The sequence below is a fragment of the Tupaia chinensis genome, unplaced genomic scaffold (genome assembly GCF_000334495.1).
Source record: "Tupaia chinensis unplaced genomic scaffold, TupChi_1.0 Scaffold000534_1, whole genome shotgun sequence".
NCBI lineage: Eukaryota > Metazoa > Chordata > Mammalia > Scandentia > Tupaiidae > Tupaia > Tupaia belangeri.
Genome location: NW_006160047.1, coordinates 286,885 through 309,832, shown reverse-complemented (window position 1 = coordinate 309,832; position 22,948 = coordinate 286,885). Strand labels below are relative to the sequence as shown.

The 22,948-nt window shown below is 35.9% G+C and overlaps 1 pseudogene; it reads left to right on the top strand.

Moving 5' to 3' along the window:
• LOC102499088 (histone H3.3C-like) overlaps positions 1–22,948 on the top strand; it is an 83,415-nt pseudogene that overhangs the window by 28,316 nt on the left and 32,151 nt on the right.

Genomic DNA, 22,948 nt, shown 5'->3' with positions numbered 1-22,948 from the left:
TGTAGGGAACAGGATCCCATACGGCCAACCACAGTTCAAACCCCTGCCTGGACAGCTTGCAAAACACACTGGGCATATGCGTTCACACACGTTTGTGTGCATATGTGTGTCTAAATCTAGATAGGAAGGCGAAATGGAGGAAGAATGGCCACACCGTATTGGGGAGTACTCTCTCTCTCTCTCTGTCTCTCGTGAGTTGCATGCATCTTTTGGCAATAATGAAGGAAATATAAAGAAATTCTGCTTTTCAAAAGAAACCACAATGATTGAAATCTGTACCACAGAATAGAAGTCTGTATTTGCAGGACACCATCTGACACAGGTTACGTATCCAAAATGTCTTAAAAAAAACCCCTGTAAATCTAGAGAAAGGCAAACAATCTGTTAGAAAAAAATAGGAAGACGACTTGAAATTGAGCTGTACAAATGAGGATACGTGTTGGCTGATGAACATGAAAAAGTGTTCAGGAGCCGGCAGGTGGTGCAGTGGTTAAGGACGCTGGACTCCTACGTGGCTGACCATGGTTTGAGTCCCTGACCTGGCAGCTTGCTTTCTCACTTTCTCTCTCTTTCTCTTTCACTCTGTCCCTCTCTGGTTAAATTAAAATAAATAAATAAATAAATATAAATAAAATAATAATAAAAAAGAATTTGTGGAAAGACAATTTGTGGGGCCAGCAGGTACCTTAGTGGTTGATGTGCTGGACTCCCACATGACCTACTGCAGTTATACAGACCTGGTGACTTGAAAATCATACAGGGTGAATGTGCCTGCATACTCAAAATACCAAGAGGAAAGAGGACTATGGCACCGCCATCCCCACTGACAATGATCTCTCATTTTCCTTCTCACTGTCTCTCTCTTCTCTAGCAAGTGCATGTCCTAAGGAAAAAAATCTTAATAAAAAAAAGAAAGAGAAAAAAAAATTTTTTTTGAGAGGTTTTTGCTACAGGGCACATGCGCTCACCAGAAAGACAGAGACAGAGAGACAGAAAGCGGGAAATCACCCCCCAGGGGTGATGGCCACGCCACAATCCCTTCTCCTCCACTCTCCTCTCAGGATCCTGGGCACGCACGCACGTGCACCTGGCGTGAGTTTAAGCCATTAGGTCTGAGACTTGAATCGTGGTCAACTATATGGCAGTCCAGTGACATAGCTATTACACCAACTGCTGGCCCAGAATCCAAAGATTTTAATACAGTATCTTTCAGATGAATGAGTTTTGTTGCTTTCTCTATCCTAGAAACTATTCGCACCTCAGAATAATGTTTTCATTGATGGAACAGACCATATTTTCCTTGGTGTCATAGCTGATTCTTTCTTCCTTCTTTTCTCTTTCTTCCTTCTTGTGTTTCTTCTCTTACTTATTTCATTTCCCCCTCTTTCTCTTTCTTTCTTCTTTTTCTTTCATAATCACAATAAGGATATTCCTTGGGCAGATTCTTACTTACATGCATTGACATTGCTTGAGTTACATGGATGCAATGTTGTAAACATAACAACAGGGTTGAGTAATATATTTTAATATATGTCATAGCTCAAGCATAATTAAATTATAAAAGATGCTTGTAGTTTCAAGGGTCTGGTAAAAAGCCTCATTGTTCCACACCTGAATTCTAAATGAAGTAAAAATAGAAATAGACCAAAGAGAAAAGTAAATAGAAGGCAAACATATCTACCTTATTATTAATATTGTTCCCAACTGCCAATGTAGATTTCATCTGAAAATAAATCAGCTTCTTGAAATGGAAATTCAAAGCTAAGTAGAATGTCCATTATTCAGACCGGTCCACAGAATCTTCATGGCCAAGTTGATGCTTTGACCATAGCAACTGAGAACCTTTATGGGCATCTCCACTCCTGAAAGGGTAGAGAAGTGGCTTGGCATAGCAAGACTAGTTTTAATCCCAAACTCCTCAGTCTGATTAAGAACTCATATCTGAAGAAAGCTAAATACAGAGGTGGAGAGGCCAGCAATTTGAACAAACAGTTTGTTTTATAAAGATGAAAACATCAGGTTAAGAGAGAGATTATTTCTTACCAACAAAGGGTATCATTAAAATTTTAGATCCCAAACCTAAGTTAACATTTAGTATTAAACTGCTTAGGACACAAACAATATATTTTCAATTAAAAATAAATGCACATATAAATAATATCTCAGATATTAATTCATGTGACCAATACACATTTCTTGAGTGCTCATTATATGCTAGGCACTGGTAATACACAAATCAAACTCCTGTTTTCTTTCAAGGTATTTCTAATCCAGTAGGGAGGGTATTTTTTGACTGATCAATGGAATGTGATATTAATTGTCAGAATTGAAATATGCACAAAATAATGTTATACTTTGGAGGAGTAATTTTTGAGTCTAAATACCAAAGTCAGGAAAGACTTCTCAGAGAAAGCAGCCATTGACTTGAGATCCAAAAGTTAAGTAGGAATTTTCTAACTGGCTAGTTAGAGAAGGTCTTTTCTTTTCTTTTCTTTTCTTTTCTTTTCAGGAGAGGTTTTTGCTATAGGGCGTGTGTGCTCGCCAGACAGACAGAGAGAGACAGAGAGACAAAAAGTGAGAAATCACCCCCCAGTGGGGATGGCCATGCTGCAATCCCTTCTCCATTCTCCTCTTGGAATCTTGGGCATGCATGCACACACACCTGGTGGGAATTTAAGCCACCAGAACTGGGACTCAAACCACGTTTGACTACATGGGAGTCCAGTGACATAGCCATTACGCTAACTGCTGGTCCCAGGAAAGATATTTTCTTAAACCTAAAAAGCAACCTGGTATTCAGAGGTACAAATGCATGAGAAAGTCTCTATTGGAGAGGCTGAGGAACTGCAAGTATTTGGATTATCAAGTTAATAAAAAGAGTAATAACACAACATTTATTCTATGTTAGAGAGTTTCTCAGTGTTTTATGTGGATCATTTCATTTCTGTTCATAATCACACTAGGACCTAATATAATATAATATAATATAATATAATATAGGTTTAATATAATAAATATCTTAATTTTACTATTAGAGAATGTGAGGCTTACAGAAGACTGCTGATGGGCCTGTAGTGCAATTCCAGATAGCTTTCTCTGAGAGCTGTGGTGCATCTACTCTGCCATTCTTCATCATCTGAAATTGGGAGTGATAGGAGATGAACATGCAGATGGACACTAAATCTCAAAATGGTTCATAATTAAAAATACATATTTTATCCTGTGATCAACATGGATATATTTGCACTATAATGGGCCAAATCTTTACAGAACATAGAAGCTTATCCCATAAAGGTTTTTTTCTTATCAAATAATTATTCATACATTTTAAAATGAAAACAATAAATTTGTTTGCAGTTTAAAAGTAAAAATAAAGTACAATTCTAATATGCCCATTCGAATCAGAGGGCATTTATTACACCTCTTAAAGAAATTGACATTATCCAAGGATCCACTTACAGAGAAGACCACAATCGCCTATACTCTCTGTATTCTAATTGTATATAACTGATTCAGATGGTAATAGCCTTTAGTTAAACTGCCAAGTGATTTGATCAATCATATCTTAAGTTAAATCATTAATTTATTGCCAATTACTTATGGAGTATATAATTTGTGACAGGTTCTGTTCTAGGCAGTGAGGAAATAATAGTAAATGAAACAAACAAAACTCAGTCTTCATGAAGCCTACATTCCAAAAAAACAAGAAAAAAAAACATGTAAATACAGAAAACATGTAGGATGTCAAATAAGAAGTATTATGGGGTACATAAAGGGGATGAAGTGAATAGGAGAGGCTGGAGAGTTACACTTTTATACATGGTGGTTTGGGAAAACTTCACTGAGACGGTGTAATTTGTGCAGACCTAAAGGGGATGAGGGAGTGAGCCATGTGGCAAGCATTCTAGGCAGAGGGCACAGCAAGTATGAAGGTCACATGGAAGTTACAAAGAGGACGAGCTGTGCCTATTTGCCTCAAGGAGTTTATAAGGCTAAATATATGTTAGTGATCGGTTAGATCATGTAAATGACAATATAATGTAATGTAATGAAAGCAGACTCTGGTGTCCGCTTACCTTGGTTCGAATCCCAGTTCTTCTTGTTCATTGTTTTATCTTAGACAAATAACTAGCCTTTCTGTGTTATTATCTAAAAAAAATGAGTAATAATAGTACCAGCCATAATGTTACTGGATAAAGAGAACAGTGCTTAGCATATTATGCATGCACAGGAAATGCTAGTTGTTCAGAAGAAAATTATCATTTTATGTTATATTTTGAAGAGTACTTTATTATTTTTAAAGTGCCTTTTAAGACAAGTTGTATTATTTTAAAATTGTTATAGAAAACAGTTATTATTAAGAAGTTATTATTACTATCAGCATCGGAAGGAATCGGAGGGCCAGAGGGTTAAATGACTTGTTCAAGGTCATGCTTTGCTGTGACTGGAACTAAAACCCAGTCCTTGTTGGTAGTTTCTAGACTTTATCTGTTTCCCACTGCAACACTGCACTTCCTAGTGGACTCCACTTTTCCCATGAGCTATACAGACACAGAGAAATCCTTCCCAGAACAAGTGAGATTCAGAAGGTGGACAGAAAAACAAAAAACAAAACAAAACAAACAAACAAAAAAAAACGCAGAAGGAAAAAACAGAGATTGTCTCTCTAAGAGGGAGAAAGAATTAATATTCAGAAAACTCATGAGGCTGTTTATTGGGGTGCTGAAGAAGTTGGGTGATGGGTTCACAGTAACTAGACCTCTCAGAAGCAGAAGATTTATATTTAGATGTACAGGGAATGAGGCAGCAACCAAAGGCAAGTTGAGGCCAGATGGCAGAGAACTTTAAATGTCAAGTTAAGGCAGTTGAGCTTTATTTTTGGAACTGAGAAACCATTGATGGTTTGTAAGTAGAGGAGTGATGTGGAAAAATGTGCATTTTTAAGAAAAAAAATCTGATAGCATGAATAAGGAGTAGGTAGGAAAATGAAATAGTCATTCAGAGAATATTAAATGTAATCTGAGGGAAGGAAAAATTGAGGTCCATATTAGGATAAATTAATCTAGCTAAAATTAAATAAATTTCAACAAAGAAGCTTCCTATTCTGTTAAAGCGAAGCTACCCTGTGTTTGAAAATTCAGTTATTTCCAGGTGCCTCAGGTGGTATGCAGACATGTAATAGACTCCTTACTGGAGCATTCTGCCTGCATGCTGCTCTGTTTCAGATGGTGGCAGTTTGAGTGTGATATGTTGCACATGCTGCTTTGGAAACACATAAGGAAATATCAAATTCATGTGCCATGTGATGCATAACTTAGAATAAGACATTTTTTTTTCTCCTTAAGCAGCTGCAGTTAACACTTTTTAGAGTTTGAAACGGCCCAGTATCTCTGGTACCGGCTTCGGTGGCAGCAGCCACAGGGAAACACCACAACAGCTGGCTCCGTAATTCTCAGGGTACCTCTAAGGAATGCAAAGCTACTTTATGGAAAGGGGGAAATGGTCCACTGGGAAGCAAAGCATTGGTGAGGAGAGAATTAATAACCAAGGGCAATATGACCTGCAACATTTAGGATTTATCCATATCCCCCCCAGCCCCCCGTTTATTAGTAGCTTAAAACAAAACAAAAAAGAAAGGGATGACTATTTAAGGCCAAGTAATGGATTCACCAGCTATCCCTGATTGTTTCTTCGCGTGTTCTAGTGCCAAATAATGGAACAAAGCATTGTTTACAGGAGTAACTAGAGAAATAAATTATTTTACTGAGCTCATGAAAAATATCTGTTAATTAGCTGGAAAAAAATCATTTTCAGGCCTGCAGCCATTTCTTGTTAGGGTGGAATCTCATTAACTCTTACCAGCTAAGTCAAGTTTGACCTTCCAGCACAGCCAGGGAGAACTCAGAGGCTTCCTCAAGCAGTACCAGTGGATGCTTTGGCTGTCAGAAATGACAACGGATCTGAACTGCACAAAGTATCAATGTGGCTCCTTTCATAGGCAGATTCAAACTGAGGTAAATATCAGCCACAATTCTCTGTACACATTGTCTTCTAATTCTTCTAATTCTTAACACAATAAAGACTTATGGTATAGGTAAACAAGTATTTTCTTTGTTGCCTGAGTTTCTTTTAAAGATGGGGACCTTGATGTTTCATAGCAAGTAATTTGGTTTCACTTGACACTAACTAGAGAATTTTTTTTATTCCATAGATAACTGATGAAATTGTAAATGATCAGAAGCCTTTTTTTTTTTCCTGAAATTTAGCACAAATGGTAGGAGAAATGGGAGAAATTACCTGGAACATAATTGCTGTATAATGCAGTGGAAAAATGTGAAATTTCCTGATTTTTTTTTTTTTTTTTGAGAGAAAGATTTTTGCTATAGGGCATGTGTGCTCGCTGGAGAGATAGACAGATATGAAGAGACAGAAAGTGAGAAATCACTCCCCAGGGAGGGATGGTCATGCCACAATCCTTTCTTGTTCATGCTCTTCTTGGGATTTTGGGCACTCACACCCACATGTCTGGCATGAGTTTTAAGCCACCAGGTCCAGGACATGAACTGTGGTCGACTACATGGGAGTCCAGCAACTCCGTCTGCTGGTCCCTCTGATTGGCTTTTGATGTGTGCTCACTACAGTTCATGTATTACTGCAGTACATTTCTATGTGAAGTGGCGAATAAGGAGAATAAGAAAGAAAAAAAGCATTCAGTAGGGAAAAAAAAGAAAGAGGGGAGAGATAGTAAAAGAAAAATGAAGAAGGAAAAAGGCCAGGAGCCAAAAGGAAGTAAGAAAAGAAGAGTAAGTTTTTATTACAGGTGGCAATACTCAGTATCCTAGCCTAAGTAGCACCCACATTTTGCCTATTCTTAGAGATTAGTTGTATAACTTGCCTCATGTAATAATTAGTGAGCAACAAATGGTCCTCAAAGTCTAATTATTCTGTGTAGCAGAAGTCATTCAGTGCTTCCACCAGAGATGCTTCAGAACTTGCCAAAAATAGCGGGTTAGAGTATTTCCATTTACTTTATGAATTATTTATAATAACCTTATGGTAGAACACACAAGTTGAGTGAAACTCTGCAAAGTGTACTTTCATTCCTCTCATGAAAGTCTTCTCAACCCATATGATTTTATGGGTAAAACTTAAGACTGGCATTTCCACTTCTGACTGCAAGTCTTCAGAACATCACATCATGATGCCTGGAAGAAAGCTCTGTAGGTCAAATTAGACTTTGGTCTACTCCGTTCATTCATGAAGTTGATGCGGTCAATGGAATTGTCCTCAGGATGACAGCCAGCAAACTTGCCTAGGCCAAGATAAATGCATTAGAAAGCAAAAGAGGAATGCAGCTCAATGGGCAGTGAAAATCAATGAGAGCAAATTGGCCCATTTTTGCCTCACTGACTTGTACTGTCCATTAAGCCCTATTTGCTGGTTCATGGTTGTTCACTTCATTTACTTTCTAATCCTTTTTTTGCCAGCTTGGCGCATCTCCAGGTTAGTGCAATCCTGTTAATTGCCATCGCCTGCTACTGACTAACTGTGACACAGGCCTTATCACCTCATTACAGGGATTGGACATGAAACTCTACACATGAAACCCAGCATGGAGCCTGGTTTGTTTAGGATTGGGGCTTAAATCAGACATGATCTCATAGCTTCTTGGGAATGGAGATTTTCCATGTCCTCATACCTCCAAAGGAACAGGGATTTGTTTTAGCTCATTTGACTTTTATACGGTCTCATTGCCACTGTGATCAAGGCACTGCTTTAGAAAGAAAGTTGAAAGAGTAACATATTCTATGATGGGAAAAATATTTGGAATTTATTTTTGCATATAGATTCTAGGCCCCTTTAGCACTAGAGACAGGGATATATTAATGAATTAATCAACTTATTATACTGTGTTTTAGCTGTTGGTTTTCTTGTGTTTTTTTTTTTTTTTTTGCTTGTTTGTTTTGTTTTTGTTCTTTTTATTAATAGTGATCCTCTCATAGGGAAGAGCATGATATATTTTAGGGATATATTAATGAATTAATCAACTTATTATACTTTGTTTTAGCTGTTGGTTTTCTTGTGTTTTTTTTTTTTTGCTTGTTTGTTTTGTTTTTGTTCTTTTTATTAATAGTGATCCTCTCATAGGGAAGAGCATGATATATTTTTATCATTTTCATTTTTTATTTCTATAGGCTAGCCCAATGCTGACTAATAATATGTCATTTGAGTATACAACATAGCGTTTATTAATCACTTCCCCAAAGCCAAATCATTCTTTTTTTTTGGAGAGGTTTTTGCTATAGGGCATGTGTACTCACCAGAAAGACAGAGGGAGACAGAGAGAGACAGAAAGTGAGAAATCACTCCCCAGAGGAGATGGCCACGCTGCAATCCCTTCTCCTCCATTCTCCTCTCGGGATCTTGGGCATGCACGCACACGTGCCCAGTTTGAGTTTAAGCCTCTGGGTCTGGGACTCAAACCATGGTCGACAACATGGAAGTCAAGCGACATAGCCATTATACCAACTGCTGGTCCCAAGCCAACTCATTCTTAAAACAACCCATGGGGCTAAATGGAATCATGTGTCAATTACCAATGAGACTATGTTCTGATAAATGTATCACTGTGCTATCTCATCACTGTGTGCACATCACAGTATGTACACACATAAGCCTAGGTGGTACAGCCTCCTGCACACCCAGGCTACATGGCATAGCCTTTATGCTCCTTCTGGAGACCAATGTTGTACAAGCAGTATATCATTGACCAAACATTATTATGCTGCACTTGACTTTACTACTATTTCAATATATTTGATGTCATCTTCACAGTTCCATACTGAAGGTAAAAGTGCTTTAGATTGCATATCTATGATTGGCACAGGTGGAATGAAAATACAGGATGCCTCACTCCAAAGCCCTTAACTTTTTTTTCTAACATAAATGAAAGTTTGTTCATTTGTTTTCTTCATGAGTAAGACAGAGAAAGAGAATCATGAGAGAGAGAGTAAAGCACTCCCAACACGATCTTGATGCCCTGAACCAACCCCACCCTTTAGCCGTTCTCACATCATGGGCAAGCATGCCTAGCATACTCAAGGAGGTCTCTGGACATAAACTGAGAAGCTTCTCATGTGGGACTGTCTCATAGCATGTTGTGTTGTACACTGCACCCCTATCACCACCCTGCTCCCTCTCCACCTTATATTAAAGAGACTTAATAGATTTGATTTCATAATAAGATCATTAGAAAATGAACCATAATACATCAAAGCATCTTTGGGTAAACTAGAGGAATTACAAAATATTAGTGTCTTCATCAAAGTGTTACACATGTTTAAGTATTTAAAATCACATACAAATCTTATTTTATTACATATCTCGACTTAATAATACAAAATTGAAAACAATCTGCTCTTTTTATTGATGTATCATAATTGTACATATTTGTGAAGTACAGTGTAATTTTTCAGTACTAGAACACAATGTGTATTGATTAAATTGGGCTCTTTTGAGAACATTTTATTTTAGTCCTATTTTTCTCCCTTATATGGTAAGCCTAGTTATTCAAAGAGAAATCAGCTTGGGGCTGAACTTGATATCCAGTAAGAAAATCAATCTCTCAAAAAATACCTAGTGACTTTGTTTTATGAACACAGGTCACTATCAGATGACTCTCCTTTAGTTACTGAGTAGCAATTGGAACTATAATAGTCTATTATTTAGTTTCAGAGTCAATATATAATAGACTGCAGAGGCACCTCCTCATATGGGATTACACAAGTGTGTTAGCCATCCATAAGCACTTATACATGTGTGTATGACTCGGCGATCCCACAAAGCCTTTGTATACATTTTCTCCACACTTCACCTGATGTGCATGGCTCCTACTACAGTTCAGTTTCCCGGACAGATTCCAACCTGAGTAATTCTTTTCCATCACCTCAGTTCTCTCTACAGTTTCAATTGGACACATTGCTCCTCCTTTTATCTCTCAAACTCTTGCACAATGTTGTTTCCCAGTGTTTGGTAACTTTTTTTTTGGTTATTATACCAACTATATCCTGGTTGAAATCATGGAAATATCCACTCTTCAAAAATTTATTTAATGTGAGGAATTTTGGACTTAAAACAAAAAGACATATTCTGTACTACTTTATTTTTTTTGGTCATCCTTGCACAAAATTGGTGTACCAAATTTATATGTTTACAAATATTTCCTCATTTTTATTTTTACCTTCTTACAAAATCACTTTTTAACAGATTGTTTCATCCATTACTCAACTCCACATCAAATTCCCAATTGTGAGAAAAATCCCATTTTTTTAAAAAAAAGCTGCAATTCTTCATTTTAATTCTGTTTATGCTTTCTTTAAGCTAGTTGTTCAAAGTTACATAAGATATCTCTCCTTTATTAAAATTTGTCTCGATTGCGAAAATCAAACTTCCCAGGGGCAAGACAACAGTTGGCAGTGTTTATCCTGCAACCCGCTTCTTTTAGAGTTCCAGAATCATTATTTATTTTTGCAGCTCAGAATTCTATTGAGAATTTTGAACAACTTTCTTTTTTAACCAAAATAAATAAATAAAGTTTTATGTACTGAAGGTTCACAAAAAAATCTCTAGCAATTTTTAGCCCCTCTATCTTTGCGTAATTGGGAGTTTTGTAACCCTGTGGTCCCTTTTCTCCTTGCTACACTTATCCACCTAGGACAGTGAAAAGACAGCAGTGATGTATACCATGTATGAATCAAATTTTGTTTCTTATGACCTTGAGTATTTATTTTACCCATTTATTCAACAAATATTTTATTGAATAGTTACTAATGCCAACCTCTCCCTTGGGATTTCTTGGTAAAAATCATTCTTTTCAGACCATGGCTATCTAATTTTTAAGTTAGTAATTCATTATTTAGTCTAGACTCAGTTATATATTTTTTCTCCACTAGCCAAACATGAATTTCAGAAGACTGTCTTCCAGAAAACTCTCTTGATTTTTCTGAAGACTCTAGTTCCTATGTTTAGTAGGTTGATTTCCAACTGAACATAACACAAAATAAATGTTTTATACTATCCATATTCTCTAATACAGTAGTCTCAGTTTAGATAGCCAGTGTGTACAAGCACTTTTGCAAATTGAAGGCATATACCAATGATAACTTTTTATTCAGCCAAAATACATACATAATGTTTAAACTTGAATAGGCCTTCTAAAATGAAATGGAAGCTAGTTTTGGATTTTTGTCTTTGTTATTTTTTGTTGTTGTTGTTTTTCTGAGGGAATGCTGTACCATCAATACAGAAAATAACTTTCCTATTAAAACCAAGTGAAGGACTGGTTCTGTGACCTGGTAGTTAAGGCATCTGGAACCATGTGGCCTACCCTACAATTTAAGTCCCAGATCCAGTGGCTTGAGAAACATACCATGCATACGTGTGTATGTGTATGTGTGTGTGTGTCCATAATCTCAATAGCTCAATAGGATGGAGAGATGCAGAAGAAGAGATTGGGGCATGAGCATTCCCAATGGGAAATGCTTTCTCTTTTCCCTCTCCCTCTTTCTCTCTCTGGTAAAATAAATAAATAAATAAATTAATTAATTAATTAAAAAAAAACTTTAGTTACCTTTATTTAAAGTGTACATTGAGTTATAGAATTCTAGGCCTCAGGACCAGCAAATGGCTTAATGACTATGTTGTTGAACACCCATGTAATTGACAACGGTTCAAGTCTTGGACCTAGTGGCTTAAACTCATGCTGGGCACATATGTGTGTGCACCCAAAATCCCAAGAAGAAAATGGAGGAGAAGGAATTGCAGTGTGGCCATCTCTCCGGGGGGTGATTTCATTCTTTCTGTCTTTCTGTCTTTCTGGAGAGCACATGTGCCCTATAGAAAAACCTCTCCAAAAAGAATTCTAGGCTTCAGAATCTAAGATTTTATTTTATTTTCAACAAAAATGTTGTATTTAAGTGAGCAACTAGCACATTGTAATATTAATGTAAAAGTATATGAATATTTACATGGCATAGGAGGATATAGACATAGCTTAAGACTTTTAAATATAATATTTATAAACAAGATACTTATAATTATAAACCATATAAGCTAGATAGTCCCTAGAGGTATATGCAAGAAAATAATTATGAAAAGTAGATGCAGAGATATTCTCAAGGGAAATATTGTTTATGGTACATTTTAGTTCTCCAACATATGTTAAAATGAAAATAATATTGTTTGGGTAGATTTCAAAATGATTCACAAAATCAGTATTTTATTTGATTTTATAGTTAAAGAAATATTAGTTATTTGGGGAACAGCAGTTAACGTAATTGCTGTGTCGCTGGACTCCCACGTAGTCTACCACGGTTCAAGTCTCGGACCCGGTGGCTTAAACTCATGCCAGGCGCGTGTGCGTGCATGCCCAAGATCCTGAGAGAAGAATGGAGGAGAAGGGATTGTGGCGTGACCATCCCCCCTGGGGGGTGATTTCTCGCTGTCTGTCTCTCTGTCTCTCTCTGGCTTTCTGGAGAGCGTGCACACCCTATAGCAAAAATCTCTCCAAAAAAAAGAAAAAAAGAGAAATATTAGTTATTTTGATTTCATTTCAGATGACTTTAGACACACAGAATATTAGTCAGAGACATGGAAAGTAAAGGAATCTAAGGCAAGAAGGTGGCATGGTGGTTAAAGTACTGTACTCCCACATGGCCAACTGTGGTTGAATCCTGAACCTGGCAACTTGAAAATCATGCTTATTGTCTGTGCGTGTGTGCTCAAAATCCCAGGAGAAGGATGGAGGAAAATGGATGGTGGTATAGTCATCTCTCCTGGGTGCTGATTTCTCACTATTCCTGTCTCTGTCTCTCTCCAGTAAGCACATATGCCCTAGGGCAAAACAAAACAAAACAAAACACAAAAAACAGTAAGAGAATCTAAAAAGTTAGTTTCCCCTTCTTGTTTCTGAGAGAAATAAGAAAAAGGTGCTTGAGGGACCAGGCATGGATATTTTCACATGCGAGTTCCATTGCTTTATTTAATTTTAATGCCAATATCAGAATGCTAATAGTTTAATAAAAAGCAAAACACTTAAATCTAAGGAAGAAAAAGGTTCCCATAATGAAGATTGTGTAGTAACAAAAACCCTGATGCCACCAATCAAGAAAACTTGCCTAAACACAAGGAAAAGAATAACATGAAGATTAAAAAGTTATGGTTCTTTAAAAAGTTTTTATTCTTCTTGCAATTTTAGAGTTAACAAAATCAAAGATTCTAAACGCACGTCATTATAATTTTTATAAATGTGCTTATGAATACATTTACAGCTTTAATTACAACATACATAACGCATAAACAGGTTGCCAAATACTTTTTTTGAATTCAATAAATCCAAGAATTAAAATTAAAGCTTAAGGCTGCTTCATAATAATTAATTTGGTTGAATTTAGATATTTTGCACAGTATAATCTCCAAGTAAGGAGATTTTCGATATATCAAAACTACTTTTTCAATCATTATTAATTGTTGCATTTAGTGAATCTGATGATTAAGATTTTCAGCACTTTAAAAATGTGTGCATGAAAAGAACCTTTTATTGAAAAGTTAGTGCAGTTAGGCATCGGGAAGTGAAGACTAATGAACTGTGATATTTTGTGACATTTCATTAATAAGGTTTTTTCCCCGTTCTTAAATAGTTTTTGTATACTTAGCAATTTTGTGCCAAGTTATGATCAACTAGTGACTAATTTCCTCTATCTTTCCTTTACTCAAGAAATATGAAATGCCTTTATGTCATAATCAGAAATGGTCTTTTGGTGACTTTAACAGTATTTTCATTTTACATTATTGGGTAGCGAAGCAGAACCAAAATATCCTGGTTAAATTGGTCTAAATATTTTTGAGTCAGTATTTGATGGGATGACACTAAACACTAACTATTGCACACTTAACAATCTCCAATCAAGGGGATTATATCCTGCAATGTTTAAGGTCTTTCATGAGGATGTTGTTACTAATAATTTTTGTTTTAATAACTTAATTCAATAGGGCTTCAGATCTTATAGGTATTTGCTAAAATGAGTAATCTGGACCTAAAGGTTATTAGAAACCACTGACATCTACTTAAAAATTTCATAAAATTGAGACCAGCAGATGGCATAATGGTTACATTGCCAGACTTCCACGTTGACCAGTTCTGGATCCAGCAGCTTGAAACTTACTCTGGGCATGTGTGCATGACTGTCCAAAATCCCAAGAGGAGAATGGAGGAGAAGGGATTGTGGCATTGTCATTCTCCTGGGGAGAGGGGTGATTTCTTGCTTTTGATCTCTCTGTCTCTCCAGTGAGTGCACGTGCCCTATAGAAAAAAAAATCTCTCTCAAAAATAATAAAATCATATTTTTATCATAATATGTAGATACTGAAACTTATTTTCCATAGTGGAATTTGAATATAATTTTTAAAAACTTTTTCATAGAGAGCATGTACACTCACCAGAAAGACACACAGAGAGAAACAGAGAGAGAAAAAGGAGAAAGTAACTCTCAATGGGATGTGGGTACACCACAATCCCTTTTCTATTTCTCCATCTTATCAGGATTTGAGGCATGCACACACTCGCACATGATGTGTTTTTCAAGCCACCAGGGCTAGGACTCAAACTATACAGTTAGCTACCTAGGATACAGCTCCCTTAACACCAGTCAATGGGGCTGCCCCATATCTATATCACAATATATAGAGATTGAAATTTTTTATGTTACCATAAAACAATCAAGCTACAGATTTGTAGAGTTCTTTTTGCCACTCATCCCTGTATTTTCTAGCATCTTCTTCACTTTGTAATGCCTTATACAATAAAAGCACTCAATAAATATTTCTTGCTTGCTTACATCGTCATTGTGCTAGTTTTTTCTTTTTTTATATTTCAAAATTTTAAATGAAAATAAATATGCAAATATGCTGTTTAGTAAAGTGTGCAGTACAAAGATGATGCTGAAACCCAAAATTGGGGTTTCTGGTATAAAATGAAAGCTTTACTGCCCTATCATAGATGAGTCAGAGTGAGTTAACAGACACATACAAACTGAATAGGGCAGATGGGCGCCCTCTGACTGTGAAGGCAAAGTAATCTGGACCAGGCCTAATGATTCATCAGAACACACCTATCCAGGTCCAGCAGATGGTTTAGAGCTGAATCTAAATGAAGAGAAGGGTTTGATTTGATTGGTCAGTTCTGGTGCTCTATGAAATCTTAAACTTTTTAAAGATCAGTCTGTATATAAAGGATTTATATGGACTTAAAGATTAATTTTAAATGTCTATAGATGAAAAGAGAAAATCATGAGAGGCAGAAAGGGAAAGAAAAATAGCATTTGCCCAGTATCTACATATGCCTGTTCCTAGTTAGGACTTTTTATAGAATTTCTATTGTATAGAAAAGGAAATTGAGGGCTGACCTGGTGGCTTCATAGGTAAGAGAGCCCAGATTTCACATGGCTGACCACTATGTGAGTCTTTGACCAGTAGCTTGAACAACAAGCTGCATGCACATGTATGTGTGTGTGTGTGTGTGTGTGTGTGTGTATGTGTGTGCGCGCACCAAATTCAAACAGGACGGAGAAATGCAGGAGAAGGGATTGTGCCATGACCATGCACATGTTGTTGCTTTCTCCCTCTCCTCTCTGTCTCTGTCTCTCTAACGAGAGCATGTGCCCTCTGGAAATAAACTATTTAATTTTTTTTTTTTAAAAAGATGAGGATATTGAAACTCAGGATTTTAAATAAATAATAAAAGTAAAATGTTCAGATCAACCCTTTGCTATTCATAATCATTCATTCAAAAATTTTAACAGATTTGGAAGCCTGTTACGTTTAATGGAATCTTGTAATCTGCAAATCCATAAACATATTCCTTTTTTTTTTTTTTTTGAGAGGTTTTTGCTATAGGGCGCGTGCGCTCGCCAGACAGCCAGAGAGAGACAGAGAGATAGAAAGGGAGAAATCATCCCCCAGGGGGTATGGTCATGCCGCAATCCCTTCTCCTCCATTCTCCTCTCGGGATCTTGGACACGCATGCACATGCACCCGGCATGAGTTTAAGCCACTGGGTCTGGGACTCGAACAGCGGTCGACTACGTGGGAGTCCAGCGACATAGCCATTACACTAACTGCTGGTTCCAAACCTATTCCTTTTTAAAAGAACTTTTAAAAAATGTTTATTTATTTATCTGTTGTGATTTTCAAGCTACCAGGTCCAGACTTCATCCTTGATGGGCCATATGATAATCCAGTGCTTTAACAATCATGCCACCTGCTGGCCTTCTATAAACCTAACTAAACGCCAGGATTTATACATATAAATTGGGTAGTGCTGTCACAAATTGACTTTCATAGAAGGAAGTGATAGATGTTTAAAGTGGGAAGTTAGCTTTTTCATGATATAGTCTAACCTTTTGGTTTTGGGGAAAATGTGAAGTCATATAATAGAAAAAATATGTCTTTTTGGTATTGGCAAAAGTAGAATTATAAATTTAAATCTTTTCCAGTGACTTTATACTATGCTATATTATTTCTAAATTGTAATATTGTAAGCTACTACAAATTGAGACCATGTCTTTTATTTTCTCAGAATTAACTTTTTACCTCCAATATATATTCAGTACTAATGTGGCAATTTTTTTCTATTTGGTGGACTAATTCATTCAACAAATATCTTTAAACTCTTTTATATGATGAATACTGTGTTGAAAAACAGAAATAAAACAGAAAAATGTTTTTAGATGAGATAGACCAAAAAAAAAAAAAAGGAAGTAATTATTAGACCACATACTAAGTACAGTGTTGGGAGAGTCATATGAGCTAATGGCAAAAAGGCTGGGTTTAAATTTTGTTTTTGTAAATGTTAACTGTACATCTTGCAGAAGGTACTTGGTCTCACTGAATGTCCATTTCCTCATCTGTAAAACACAGATGCTACCTAATCTGCTTGTTCTATGGCTTAAATGAGAAAATGTACATGATCATTTAGTCTGTACTAGGCACATGGGACATGGTGTTATTATCAAATACTATAATAACAATAAAAGAGGTATATTACAAGGTGCTATAATTCTGCTTATGTCAGAAAAGACACTACTAACATGAAGATATTGGGAGGGATTTTGAAGTATGCACACGAAAGTTCCAAATGAACAAAGAAGTATTATAAGCATAGTTGGTGATCAATGCCAACACAGGCTAACTCTATCAGACATGAAAAGGTTAAACTACATATTTGGGACAATGCAAGCTTTGCTGGCCCTGAACTAAAAGTGGTATAAATTCAAAGATTCAGTCACTGACCTACCCTGAGAAGAGGAAAGTGTGTATGCACGCGTGCGTGCAGGTTTAGCACTAGGCTTTGAACTTACTTGAACTTAGTCTTTTTCTGGAAAATAGGGAGAATTTCCTTACAATATAGAGATTATATTCTTTCATAGGTGCATTACAACATAGAACAAAGTCATTCTTGGGAATAGGCAGCTGGAGCAGACATTTAGCTGCACTTATACCAGAAGACTGAATTTCTTTAGAACTAACATTTTATGAGTACCTTGAGTAACAAATTAGAAAAAACACTTAATAGAGCCAGAGGAATTTAGTTGACACATTTTCATACATAGTGTTGAACGTTTGATAATGTGCAAATAGACATGTTGAGTTTTTGGCTATTGGGGGAATCAGCAGACTCAGAGTAACTAAGTAAAAAAGACATGGCCAGATGAGGAGTGGTCTTGTCACATTATGCAAAGGTGTTATCATTATCCACCCCTTATGAAATAGGAAAAGGAGTCATAGATGCATTAAGCAACTTGGCAAAGGTCATAACTATCAAATTCTAATGGGTGCTTTCCTAACCACCCCTTTCTTGAGATGAGATGAGTCTGGAGCACATTACATTTGATAACTAGACTTAAGTGTCTAGATACGCTGAGATACTGGGAGTTGGAAATAAGAGATTAAGATAGGGACTTTAACTGCACATAGTTTTGGAAACAAAGGTGTGAATGAGCTCATCCAAAAATGAGTTTCCAGAAGATTTCAGCTTTGACCGAGATTACATACCAGAAAAGAAACAGTGTCAGTACACAAGTGGTACCTGTGGTAGCAGACCGAATAGCCAGGGAGATCATCAAATGCACTGAAATTTAGTGGCCAGGTGGTTGAAAATAAAATTAGTGACTTTAAAGGAATTATTAGAGAAGTAGGAGCAACACTAGGAAAATGAGTGGTTCAGAAATCAAATTAGAAGAGAATTTTGAAAAGATAGGAGTGGTCGAATATGGTAAGAATAGCCAAAGTCGATGCGGACAAAAAAGAAACCATTAAGATTTAATAATCCTCCTAGTAACTTTTGATGAAGTAAGGAAGACTGAAGTCAGACTACAGAAGAGTGAAATGAAGTGAGTCAGTGAATCTGTTTTAAATTAAAAAAACAGACTTCATTCACTAATCTGGCACTTACAATACACTCAGACATACCTTCCTCACTTGTTTCAGTATTACGTCAAAAACTTCATGTCAGCCTGACAAGGTCCCCATGTGGTAATTGGCTTAATGTTACTTATAGGTCCTACGACTTGGGAAACAGCACCCTAGCAGGCTTAAAGTAGAAATCAAGGTACTCCATGCTTCTTATTCCCCTATCTCATTCCATCCAAATATCCCCAGCATGTTAAGGGAGAGTGCTCTGCTAGGTGGAGGGAGGAAGTTGGCAATTCTGTTTAAATCCAGAGTTGCAACATAAAAGCTTCATGCCTTTGGTCATGTCTCTTAAGTTCTCAAATTCCCAGGCTTCTGACCTATAAAACTGAGGTATGAATAGTGCTTATTTCTTAATTTGTTCAGATGATCAAACAGATTATTGCAAGCCAAGTATTTATCATTGTGTCTCACATCATTAAGTGCTTAATAAGTGGTAACTGCTGTAATTATTATTTATTATTATCATCATACTGTACTATAATTTAATTCCTAGTGATTATGCATTGTAACTTGTCCTCTGGAGAAACTGTCTAACTCTTGTTATGGACATAATCCAGCCACAAGTACAGAGTAGTGCTGTAGTCCAGCAGAGACACCGATGCATACACACATATTCACGAGTGTTGAGAGAATGGAAAGAGCATGGGATTTGGAGTACAATAAAGCCTTGAGTCTGGTTACATCACTTTCTAGCTGTTTAATCCCTGGAAAATATCTTATCCTCTCTGATTTGTAATTTCCTCCTCTGTGTATTTGGAAAAAAAAACAAGTTTTCTTATAGTACCATTGTAAAAATTGGATAAAGTAACATTTATTTCAAGAGTTTTGTGCCAGGACTTATTAAGTTTAATATAAAGTATCTTTGCATTCATTTATCTTTAATATTAAATAGGCAAAATAGACCTCTGTAATTTTTTTGTTTTCTTTTGGTCTAAAATAATGTACTTTTAAAATTTTATTTCCCCATGTGGAAAGTCTCTCAAGGGTCAGTATCAGTGGAGAGTCAGCTTGTTTCATGAAAAAACAAGCACAAACACACCACCATTTTCAAGGGGCTTTTATGTTGGGTGTGAGAAACGATAGCAACTCTAACTAGATGAGACATGTACTAACCATCAGAGTTGGCACTGCACTGTAGCCTCATGGGATCTGGTGGAATTCAGCTTATCTTTACTTTTTTGCTCTTATTCTTTTTAAACCAGAAACAGATTTCAGCTTCTTCCGTCTTCTGATAGTCTCATACACCTAGTGAAGTAATTTCTGGGTATCCAGTGTGGCTAGGTTTTCCTCAACAGTCCCCCACTTATCACTCTGGTAGGTTTTCATTTTTAAATAAAATGGTTAATAATTTCTCTGGTGTATTTGAGATTTTTAAAGGCTTTTTTTCCAATCTAGTTTAATCTGTGTTTAATTTAATATATTAAATCTTAATTTAATATTTTATAATTTGAGCTAATATATTTAAAATGCATTACATCTTAATTTTATATATTCAATCACAGTTTAATAAAGTTTCCTTTTAACATCTTGATTAAAAGGACTGTTGCACAGTAGTTATGCTTTTCAATTAAACTCCAAGCACTGTTGTCTCAGTGGGCTTTGGCATTCCATCAAGGACTTGAGCCTGAAGTCCAAAAAAGGAGAAAGAAGCACTAGTGGAAAAATGAAAAAAACTTTATTATTGACATATCTTTCTGACCTTAATGACTTCCTCATATTAATGACTAATGCTAGCTGCTATAACAGGCATATTTCCAAATTTCAGTGACTTAACCCAATGAAAATTAAGCATATAATCTACTAAATGGGCACTCCTGATCCTTATGTGGTTGGCCACAAGTGGTATTCAGGTAAACAGTCTCACTGTATTTTGTTGATCTGTGACACTTTAAACAAGATCATCAAGAAGGTGAAAGAATGTTGAGGATCACACAGAATGGGTTTTATGAGGAGATCTTAAAAGTGACACAAATTATGTCTATTCCTGTTTAGTTAGCCAGAACTCACATGACTATACCCATTATAAGGGACAATTAGAATTGTAATTAAGCTGTATGCAAAGGAGAAAAAGGAAGAAACAGGAATGTTTATATTTTGGTTGTTATTATTTCTATCTCAAAGTACATAAAACGTTGATGAGATATTTCATTTCCAGAATCACTTCCTCACACCTAACATAAAATTCAATACCTCTTAGGAAATTAAAAAAATCCCTGACTAAAAAATTGCTGTTTGAGAAAAAAAGCCAAGGGAACTCATAGGAAATGTCATTACTTCTGCATGTCTGAAAACCATAGCCTGCTTCCAATTAGTACATGTTAAATACCCAAGAGAGTGAATAAACACACAAATAGCAACAAAACATAACATCCACACAAAATACTTTGAAATAGACAGCAGTCTTGATATGTTTGTATATGTCTACTTCTAATGGCGCCCCAAGAAAAGGTGCACCAGGTTTTCAACCAATCAACACAGAGGCATATACTGTGTTGATTAGTAACAGAAAGACCAGATGTTTCTAATTCTTCTCTTAGGAAAAAAAAAAAAAAAAAAAAAAAGGGGGATAGATAGTATGGGAGAATTGTGACACAGAACCATAGACTTTCAAATAACATAGAAAGTTTGCAAACAAGCATATTTCGAATTATGTGTTAAAGCTCATACTTACTATAGTGATAATGAATAAGCCTATGGAAAAAAAATTTCAATGTTATTAGTCATTACATGATGAAATACTTCAACATACTATTTAAAATATCTGCAATTAGAAAGTCTGACCCTACTAAGTGCTGGTAAGAAAGTGACCGAACTGGATCTCATATCCAATGCTGATGGATGTAAAATAGCACAGCCACTCCGGAAAAATGTTTGGCAATTTTTTTTTTTAAATGTTAAAGGAACACTTTTCCAGATGATCCAGCTGTTTCATACCAACATAATTTTCTAAGAGAAATGAAAGGCATATGGCCACACAAAGACCTGTGTAAAAATGCTCATAGCAGCTTTATTTTAATAGTAAAAAAATGGAAACCATTTAAATGTCCATCAACAGGTACTAACAACTGTAGTATACCTACATGCAATAGAATATTCCTTAAAAATGAAAAGAATGAATATTTATACCTATTACAATACGAATGTATCCAAAATAATTACACTGAGTGAAAGAAGAAAACAAATAGTGCTTATTGTTTGTTACCTTTATATGAAATTTTAGAAAGTGCTAATTTACAATGACAAAAAGGAGATCTTTGGTGTGTGGGAGGGGAAGAGAAGAATTGGAGGGGAGGGATAACAAAGGGCTCCAAAATACTTTTGGGAAAGTTGTAGATATGCTTATTATCTTGATTATAGTTAATAGTGTACATAGATCAAATAGTTTTTTCAAAAAAGAATATTCATTTTATTTTATTTATCATTTACTATTTTTAATTTGCCATAGGGCATGTGTGCTCACCCGAGAGAGACAGAGAGAGAGAGGGAAAGTGAGAAAGCAAAGCCTCTAGGTCTGGGACTCTTAATGGCAGTCAGTCATATGGAATTTCAACACCTTCACCACCACTCCACCTGCAGGCACTCATAGGTCAAAGCTTATCAAATAGTATAGTTTTTTTTTTTTTTTAAATGTATTTGTTAGAAATAAAAATGGTGAATGGGTTTACAAACTGATTCATTGATTAATGATTTTCAATGACATTTTTAGAACAAAGAACAAAATTATAAAAAATATATAAAGAATAAATAAAATGAAAAAGGTATACCAAACACTGTTTGAAGAAAAAGCTGGTATGGCAATATTAATAAGGAGATGAAAAGGAACAATTCATTCTGACGTGTCAAGAAGGGATGATAGAATGCCCCTAACCAACACCGCCTAGTAAATGTAAAGGAAAAGCCTATAATAAGGACATATAGAAGAATCCACATGCACCTTGGACCCACCACCTATTCTCTACAGTCTCTATCATTTATACTCATCCTTTTCACCATCACATTTTCAAGTCTCTCAGTCGCTGCCCTAGCTCTCAGTACAAATTGTGTGGGGTTATGTAATGTGTGTCATTCAAAGTCTGACTCATTTCACTCAATATTAAATACTTTTTAAATAATTATTTTATTTAACTTTATTTATTATCATTATTGTTTCATTTTTTAAAAATTTGACCAGTGAGAGAGATGGGGGGATGAAGGATGAGAAAGCAAGACACCAGATCTAGGACTCGAAACATGGTCGGTCATGTGGGAGTCTAGCTCCTCAACCACCACACCATCTGCCAGTCCCCAACATTAAGTAGTATATATTTATCCATTTTAGGTCAAATGATAGGTTCTCATTATTATAGCTGTACAATATTCTGTAATATGTATGTACCACGTTTTTGTTTTCTTTTTTTTGGAGAGGTTTTTGCTATAGGGT